The 10,251-nt window shown below is 39.1% G+C and overlaps 1 protein-coding gene across 1 annotated transcript in view; it reads right to left on the minus strand.

The window, feature by feature from the left end:
- LOC124388521 (cadherin-22) overlaps positions 1–9,374 on the minus strand; it is a 245,675-nt gene extending 236,301 nt beyond the window's left edge. Inside the window, exon 1 of the mRNA XM_046853228.1 lies at positions 9,230–9,374. The gene's annotated coding sequence lies outside the window, so the exon portion shown is untranslated. The remainder of the gene's footprint in view (positions 1–9,229) is intronic.
- Between the last annotated feature and the right edge of the window lie 877 nt (positions 9,375–10,251).

A 10,251-nucleotide genomic window follows, 5' to 3' on the forward strand; every position in this document is an offset into this window, starting at 1 on the left:
TTAAACAAGGGCAGAGCCAACACAAAAACACCCGTGCAGTTCGGGATAATCCGGAAACGGAGCAGTTCAGATAATAAACATCCACGGTGCGTTATGGAGGAAGCGCGGCACGGAGGGAAGCGACGGGGAAGCGTCGGTAGTCCGAGGCGCGCGGGGGAAGCCGAACGCGGCCGTGGAGTGAGCGAGAAGTCCGGGCGAAGAAGGCACGTTGCGGGAGAAGCACAAGCGCGAACACACACAGCATAATCCTGCCAGACCACGCACGAACGTACAATAACGGACCCGGAATGTGGGTGAGTGAGTGGTTTATATGGTGGCAGGAAATGAGAGGATAACGTGCTTCAGCTGTGTGCGATTTGCGCTGCGTGCTTGGGAGGCGGCGGCAAAGGCAGCCTCTGAAGGAGGCGTGGCAGGCGGATTCCTGACACCACCCCAAAGGCGGCACGGGCGCCCCAAGCCGCCAACAGCCCGGTGGGCCCGGGCACTCGGAGGAGGGCCCCTCCAGTCCTCCAGGGTCGAAGGGGACCCGGACGGAACCGTCACGGAGCCAGGGCGGAACACAGCCTGCGGAGGCCAGGAGCAGGCGAGGTCCTTGTTGCCGACTGGAGGCGGAGGCGGCCATCACGGAGCCCTGGGCGGGCGGCGGCCCAGCGGAGACAGGAGGCGGAGGCGACCCAGCGGAGGCAAATCTTAATATGTACCTATAGATAAAATTCATATAGATAAAATAAAGTACCTATTATTAGTCATAGATTGTAATAGCGATGTGCCTGCTTAGAAGCACTTGCATAATAAAAACAATCATTCCTTAGTCTTATATTCTAAGAACCACATGGGCAAATTTCAAATATGATAATATGGAAAATTTGTTTATAATTATGTTTAATTATTTATTTAGGCCTACACTTATTCATATGTACCTGTACCATTGCAAAAATTGTGTTCACGTGTTCTGTGTTTTATTTGTCCTTTGACAAATAAATGGCAGTAATGAGAAATCACTGATCATTTTTTTATAGCAACTAGCAACATGTTCTGCTATAGATGCTATAAAACTTTTATGAATGCACAGTAAAGATTTGGTGGTGAAAATGTAACAGAGTTTTACACTATATGTGAAATGGGACACATGTGAGGTGCAAATCAGGCAGCTCGGGTAATGACCTGCCTACAATAAAGGGTTGCCGGACTGGATGCACTGCCGCATGTTCACTATGAACATGTCCTTATATATAATATATATGATATATATAATATATAATCCAATGATATATGTCTTTTTCTCCCCATCATTGTCATTGAAATGGAACCATGAACGATTCTGTGGCAAACAAATAAGCATCTCTTCCGAATTCTAACTCAATATAAGATATGATCAATTACTTAATGTGTGCTATAAAATGCTTTCATAATTGTAACCCTTATTTAGCATTTCAACACCAACGTGTTTTTTTTTTTTACAATTTGTAGTTTTCACTAATCCTTCCACACACACTTACATGGCCCCCGCTATCATTCATGAGATTTACGTAAAGCAATTTAAGTCATTCACATTTGGGCAGTCATTCTGTTACCACCCTCGTAAATTCACCAAAATCTATGCATATGCATCCGCAGTCCATCTTCACAATGTCAAACATGATGGACGATTCTCAAGTCTCTCGTTACTAACGCTGAAGCGGCTATTCACTCTGTTGGACTGCTGATTTAAGATCCAGGCCTGATAATTTAATTTCAGTCAATATGTACTGCAAAGCCAAAAAAAAATTTTGTCCATGCAACATTTAAAAGCTGGTCTATACACTTTTTTCCTCTTTTGTACTCAGCCTGGTAACAAAATCCAGAACCAATCACCCCACCAAGAGCCACTGCTCTGTACTCTCTCTCTCTCTCTCTCTCTCTCTCTCTCTCTCTCTCTCTCTTTCTCTCTCTTTCTTTCTCAGCCCTCCCTTTTTCAAAAGTCTTTTTCAGATTGTTCCAACCTGGATCCAGATTGTTCCAACCTGGAACCGACACAAAGAGGCAGGTGAGATTATTTTTGAGAACAAGTTCCACTGCCTCCAACAACAACAATCACAAATTATTCATAAAGCCACAATAACATTAGTTACATACAATATGCATTAGTCATCAGGAACCCTGACAAAATTATATCTATTTTAAAATATTGTTTTAAATATTAAAGGTTTACTGCATGGTGCAGTACATCAACAGTTTGGCAAATTAATGGTGGAAATAGTGACAAATGTTCAATTAACAGTTCTTTGCACTGCCATGCAATCCATACGATATGTAAATAACTGTGACAAATTGAATTACCCTGCTCCCCATGGTACCATAAAAGCCATGACACAACATAAGAATGAAGCTAAAAATAGTGCAGACCACTGACTCATCAAACTCAACTATAACAGAAGTTTCCTGATTCTTCCTGAGGCACTTCTCCCCTGGAACAAAAAATATCTTAAGTAGAATGCTACCATATTGTGTGTTGGCAAAATCTTTTTTCATAGTCATTTTTCTGATAACTTTAGTTTGACCTTTATCTGTGAAAAATTGGAATCTGAAAATCTTACAGTTTGAGCAAATCCCAAATCATGTTCCTATTCGATCTTACATAAAATTTCACAAAAGATTTACATTTTAGCACACTTGCCTGTGACTGCTTGTGACTTTACACCAAAGTCCCTCATCTGTACGTAGTACAGTATGTTCACAAATGATTAAAGCATTGGCACACTTGTGCTAAAATCTTTCCATCTGACCATTAATAAACTTTAAGCATCAAATCAAGAGTTATACTTTTGATTATTATTTTACTGCTGTGTCTACCAAGTCATTACCTCAAAAAATATTTACCTGAATACCTGTTACATGTTGGAAGGAAGAATGAGGGGAAAAAAAAGAAAAGTGGCACCTGCACTCAATCAGGAATACAAATAGTGGTCCAGAATGTGTTGTCATTCAAATAATACCTGATACTGAGTTCTATAATCCTCATAAAATACTTTTCCAGCCATTTGTGTTGTTTTTTGTATGGGATGTTTTTAGATGCTGTAGTATTAAATATTCCCTTCACTTGAACTAGGAAGCCCAAACCTGTTTCAGCATGACAATGCCCCTATGCACAAAGCTAGTCTCATGAGATATGATTTATATGGGTTATGTAGAAGATCTTGAGTTGCCTGCTATAAAACTCTGATTTCAATCTTATTGAATACCTTTGAGAAGATCTGGAACGCTGACTGAACTCCCGGCTTCCTCACACTACTTCGGTACTTGACTTCACTAACGCCCTTGGGGCTGAATGAGCACACATCTCCATAACCACAATCCAAAATCTAGTAAAACATCTTCCCAAGAGAGTGGAAGTTAATATCACTGCACACGCAAACTGAATGCGGAAAGGGATCATGAAAATGAACAACATACGTTATCTACTGCAGTTTAGCTAATAGTCAAAGTCTAGATTAATGCCTGTGGTAGAAGCACCTGACATTAGGGTAATAAACAACAGAATAATTAGGAGTGATGAATGATTATGATAGTATGTGAACATTTGCATCCATTAGCCTAATAAGTTCATATGACCAGCTTTACTGCATGATGAAAGTTAATCTTGGTTTAAAGCACAGCATATGTTTGGTTTAAACATTTTACAGGTGCCTGTCTCTACCCAATACAATACCTTTAATTAGACTAAAGAAGCAGAGAGGAAAAGACAGAAAAAGTCAAAGAGACTCTGGGGAATGGTGGAGCTGATCAAAACTGGTCAGAAAAGACCGAAAGTGTCAGCTGCCCTCGTGATGTCAGCAGCTGGCTGTACCCGCTCACTCTATACACACACATATTACCCAAGATTTCGATTCTATAAGCCTCTCCCAAGCTGTCGGCAGCCTCCATAATCAAATATGAATTGTCCTGTAATGCTTTGCCTCTATAGAAATTTTGAAGTGAGTGAACAGCAATAATTCACCCCAATGAACTCTTTTACGGCAGAACTGACAGCCTACTATGATGGCTTGCTGACAGCAGGGTGCACATTCCGATCAAGGCTGTGACCTACACTGTTTGTGCCTGTCTAGGTCTAGACTTGATTTTGATATTATTGGACAAGACTTACATCTGTAAGGGAAACAGCAGCATACACAGTTAAAGGGTATCTCTACACAACATACGTTTCCAAGGCCATTCGTTTACAAATAGATTGCATCTAATGCAATTATAATATTAAAAGAAATGCTAAAAAATGTGCTTTTGTAAAAAACATAAAAATGCATTGAATATGAATTGCATTGAATAGACAAATGACATCATTCAAAATAAAAACTATTTAAAACTAGAGAAGAAAAATCGAACACGTCTGTCATCACATTATTACAAAATACCTGTTTGAAGGTAATTTTTTCTAGCAGAAACAAAAGCATTCTTTTTTTTTGGACATTCCAGCATGCTAACACCGAAGGTCAGTTTACACCAAAAACATTTCTAGAATCTTTTTTCTGCTTCTATTTTAATCATAGCATCTTACTTATTTACTATATGCTGTAAAATACATTTCTTTGATGCATTTGTTTTCTTGGTGTATTTTTCCAGCAGTGTCAGTCTGGTAAAAATTACGCTGGGGTAAACCCAAACAATCACCATGCTGCCATTAACAATGACACGCAAACACATCAAGTTTACCAGCTGGGCTAAAGGTCACTCCAAACTCCTTTTATCCACACTCCCACCCAGAGCGATTCCTCAAGACATCAGAGCATTTCCTGACTGCCAGAACCTGGAACCCATACATTATTCAGTAGCACTTAATGTTTTAACTCCATTTCTGTTGGTAAGAGAGTACACCATGCTAGTGTGCTTCAGAGAAAAAGAGATAGAAAGCATGCCACATCGAGAGGAAGATCGTGGTTTTTGTTTTTTTTTTGGTTGGGTTTTTTTTTGGGGTTTTTTTTGTTTACTCCTTCAAATTCAAGTCTCGCACAATAAAGTTGAATTTCGAATAGATCTAAAACGTGAAGCTTTACAACAATCACAGCAAGACTGTTTGTGAGCCAGGTGTTATACAGTCAAAACTCCACTGATTGCACTGTGAGAAAAAATAAAGTTCTTTGTGCCTGCCAGGGAGCACGCTACGTGAAGTATGGACCGCTGGCAAAGGAACGACTGGTTCTCTCCTTCATTAAAAAAAGAAAAAGAAAAGCAAACACAAAAACTGTCGATTATCGCTTCCCACCTGCAAAGAGTACAAAAGTGAGATAGCGTACTGTACAATGGCACAGATTTTCTGTCTGTTCCCTCTAACAAATGCCAATGTCTTCCGCCAAGCTAAATTGCCATGGTAACACGCTACTTGATGACTGCCATTGGGGAAAAACACACACACACAAGGCCTTTACAACACTCAAACTGCAAAGAGAAAACTCATTTCATATACTGCTTATGACATAACTTTGTCATAAAGCATAAAACAGCTTATTTAAAACTCATTGTATCCGAACTGTTTCAGTGTTGTGCCTTTTTGCTGTGAAATTTTTAAATAATTTAAATAAAACCTTCTCTGTAGTTTTCATTAAAATACCAGCTGAGACATCTGATAAATTCTCTAAAACTCTAGAGGAAAAAAAGGTAGGTAAGGACAAATGGTTTCAGTAAATCTGTTCAGAAGGTAAAAGCAGGCTTTCCACAGGCCTTGTTTAAATTCTTACCTTTTTCTCACTTATTTCAAAATGTAGTGTAATTGGACGAAACTAACAAAGAGCAAAGACAGCCGTGCAGAAGAAAGAGCAATTACTTTTTTTTCACCTTTGTGCTCACTGTCTTTTTAAATGTGAATAACTAATAAAGCTCAATTAGGATGTGGCGTGTGAGAATTTGTGTTTTCTGCGTGAATTTCAATTGCAGGGGCACCGCTTTGAGTGACAGCTGCAGAGGTTAGAGGTTAAAACATCAAAAACTGCAGTAATTGAATATGCCCTCTCTCTCTCTCACACTCACTACAAAAAAATGGAGTCGCTTAACTTGCAGGCAAGCATAACTGCTGTAATCATAAAGCAGTCTTAATTCGTTATCAGCATTGCCACTGAATAATAGTCTGATTAGTGATTGTTCAAGCAGCTGGAAAAAAAAATAAAAACAAAGCCCTGATACCAGGGGGCTAAATTCCAAACTGATTCGACAACCAATCTGGAAAGCATTATGCCTATATGGCCTAGTGTTAGAGAGTTGCAATTAAATATTAAATATATAAATTTAAATGCCAGTGCTTTTTTTACTCTATAAATGCTATAACTTGCAAAACTCATGCATAGCAACGAAGCTGTATTTGCAAACCCCTCCCCCACCCCCATCTCTGTGAAGAATTTCAGTGACAATAAATGTAAAAAATAATCAATCATACTCTTTCAATAAGTGTGTAAGTCTAAAGCCATGCCTTCATGACAGTGTAACACACTGTTAAACTTTATATATGCAATTCAAAAAAGCATGAGTATTACTGTCATGTTCCTAATAGCCAAAAAAAGAATTGCATTGCACCCCGAATGAACGCGTGCACACACACACACACACACACACACACACACACACACACACACACACACACACACATGCACACATTTTCACTCACACACCCACGGAGTGCTGGACGGAAGATGAAGGGTAAGCTCCGTTGGCACGCGCTGGCTCTTGGAGCAGGTGTGAGATACACAGTGGCTAATTTAAGCTAAAGTTCTGCACCGGAGGCTCCTGCAGCAGGTGCAGAACTACAGAAGGGAGCCCTGAACTCCAACCACTGAGTCGGCATCAATTACAAAAAAACCCTAATGATTTTATTCCCGCAAACCATAACGCCCTCCATCGTCCATTTATAACCCATACCACTTTCATTCTTTCCAACACAATCCCTTCCAAAATCCTGCGCTGTGGTTTGCTCTTGGACACGGTAAACGCTAATCAATGTCCCGGGCTTGATGTTTCATCCAATCAATTTATCAAAGCTGGGGCTCAGACTGTAGGTGCCCTCGCGGTTGTAGTCGTCAGACATAAATCACAACCAATCCATAATGCATTTGTTAGTATGTCTGTAATTTACTGTCACGCCAGCCGTGTTCTGCCCTGTATTTACAGAGGAAATATGTGGAGGGGGTGGGGAGGGGAAAAAAAATCTCCTTATCTTCATCCACTGCTTCATACCATATCAGCCTTCTCCACCAAGGAGTTTATTCTCATTTCTCGATTTCTGATGTGAAATAAAACAACAATTTAGACAATTAGTGTTTTGTTCCACTCTGGTCACACTTCACTCTCCTAAGCGGATAATCTAGTCGACTTTGAAAGAAAGGCAATTAAAAAGTCAATTCTCTACATATTTTCTTTATTTTGCAAAAGAAAAATCCTTTAACCTCCAACTACCACAAGTGACTTAGGAATTGACAAGTTCAAAGAAGTCATACACTAACAAACGTTTGCTATTTTTTTTTTTGCATGGGGTAAAAAAAAGGCATACTGTACCTAGATAGACACTGCGCTCAAAAAACATCTTATCTCCAATAGCAGAAACAAAACAGTTTGGTTTTTTTTCACAATGAAGATAAGTGTGTGCTTGGAAATTTTAATGCATGGGATTTTATTTTTCCACAAAGAAGGTGAACACAAATTCCCAAATGATGCAAAACATTAAAATAAGAAAAAAGATCTGATTTACAAGGTTTCTGCAGCACACGGCCAATAAACCACTTTACATAAAACTGCCTGCTGCACCCTTTCCACCTACACGACTATGCTGAATTAACACCTACGATGGTCATTTATGTCCAGTGAGACTCAAAAAGAATCTAAGCATACTTATATGTATATATAATCGCTCTTAACAGTTCATAACCACGTTGCCATTATGCCTTTTTCATCTCATGCCAAAATTTATCTCGGAGCAAATGTCAACTTTAATTTCTATAAGCTTTAACTGGCCTACTGGCACCTGTTTCTTCATCACAAGGTATATTATACACAGAGTTCACGTATTCTTCTGGGGATGGAGAGCAGAGATGCCATGATTCAAATAATCACTGTCAATAATATAGTTCTGGAAGAAAATATGATATAGCAAAAGCATTTCAGTGTGACTATAAATGATGGCTGTCATTAGATAGTTAATAGCCTAACTATGAAGGAAAATAGGTAGAATAAAGGGAAGCATTTGAAAACTGACAAATATCGTTCTGAAGATACATAGCTATAGAATTCATCTGTTATCAAAAATGACAAGGCTTTTTTTGTTTTGTCAGTTTGTTTGTTTGTTTGTTTGGTTGGTTTGTTTTGTTTGTTTGTTTTGACAGAGGAGCATTCCTCGTTTGCTTCCCAACAGCATTCAGTGCTCAGATCTCACAAACTTTTACCCTCCCAACATCATGCATACAGTGTGTCCAAAGTTCACCAGTGACTCAAAAGTGTCCAGTTCACACATAAATCTGCAGTGCATGTGTGTGCTTCAGACATGACACCCTAGATTATCAGCACAGCCTACAGAGCTCCTCACTGTACAATCAACAATCTCACACTCCACTTTATCACCAGATTTAAAATGCACTTTATCGACCGGAAAAAAAAAGAAAGAAGAAGAGCTTCATTTCACTTGTATTGCATCCTGCACGGCTTGTGATGCTGTCGGAATCGACGTCTATTGCAACATGCGCACCGACACCCGACTTTACAAATAAATCACGCATGGTGGTTTGGTGCTGATCAGCTCCCGATCGCCTCATCAGCCACATCATACACACACACACACACACACACACACACACACAAATGAATACTCTCTTAACATGCATGCACAGCTGAGAGTTTTTGACCGCGCGCGCTCTGGCACGAAGGAACAATCACGCAAAGTCTTTTCACATGTTTCAGCTCTAAACTGCTCCCAATTATACACCAGGTTCAAACGAAGAAAGTTCAGGAAGTGTAAGAGATATTATAATAATATATACCAAAATCGTTTAATGAACTTTTTTATTTTGCATTCCCCAATTCTTTAGACATAGCTCGTTATCGGGATCCTGTCTTTACGCGCGTAACGTGGTAAACGCGCTACTTGTGATACATCTATTCAAAAAAAAAAGATGAAAAAATCTTCTTTTTTTTTCTATTGAAGAATACAGGCTATAGGGAAGGGAAGAGACGGGTTGTGAAGAAGAAAACGCAATCGGGAGGTAAGGATGAGGACGCTTACCTGCCGAGGAGAAGCCGAGCTGGAGCGCGTTTTTTGGAGAGAGTTCCTCCGCGCGGTGCCGGGCTGCTCCTCGAATAAGGCGCGAGTGCGATGCGTGTGCGCGCGGCGCGGTCCCGCTCCCGCTCCACTGACCAGCGCTCAGACTGCGTGCGAACCGCGGAGCCTCTGGTGGCGGCGCAGAGAAACGAGAGAGAGAGAGAGAGAGAGAGAGAGAGAAGGATGGGGGAAGACACATGTGGAATGATAGAGAGACGAAAGGTGACTTACTTAAAATACCGCCAACAAAAAATCGCCGGTTTCTCCGGAAGTTACTTTTGAGTGAAGCTGATTTCTAAATCGGCGTGATTACGCGTGCGCGTGTCCAGAAAGACGATGGGGTTGGTGATGGTGGAGGTTCAATTCCCTTTCTATATTTTATAACAGGAGGACAGTGGTTTCACAACTACTTATGCCGGCCATAATCATATTTACTATATTACTATACATTTTGACACAACAATTCATTATAAATAATCTTATTATTAGTATTAGTTACATCTTAATTCAGTCTCTATTATGTATTCATTGCATAACTCTGGTCATATTTAATATAAGGAATGCAGCGAATAGAAAATGTTTATATTTGTATATTATTATGTATAAAATCTTTCTTTCTTTAGCATCGTAGTGTCAATGTCTGTAACATGAAACGTGAGTTAAGCCTAAATATTAGAAGTTAATTTGTGCATTTGCTGCTATGGTTTGCTTTCTTTCATATATATATATATATATATATATATATATATATATATATGTATATATATATATATATATATATATATATATATATATATATATATATATATATATATATATATATATATATATATATATATATATATATATATATATATATATATATATATATATATATATAAAAGAAAGCAATGGGCATGACCAGAATGTCAGCATGATGATTAGATTTCACAAAATGTATTAAACTACAAATAAACTGCAATGTTTGTGTGTTTATATAAAATAGC

This window comes from Silurus meridionalis, chromosome 1 (assembly GCF_014805685.1).
Source record: "Silurus meridionalis isolate SWU-2019-XX chromosome 1, ASM1480568v1, whole genome shotgun sequence".
Classification (NCBI taxonomy): domain Eukaryota; kingdom Metazoa; phylum Chordata; class Actinopteri; order Siluriformes; family Siluridae; genus Silurus; species Silurus meridionalis.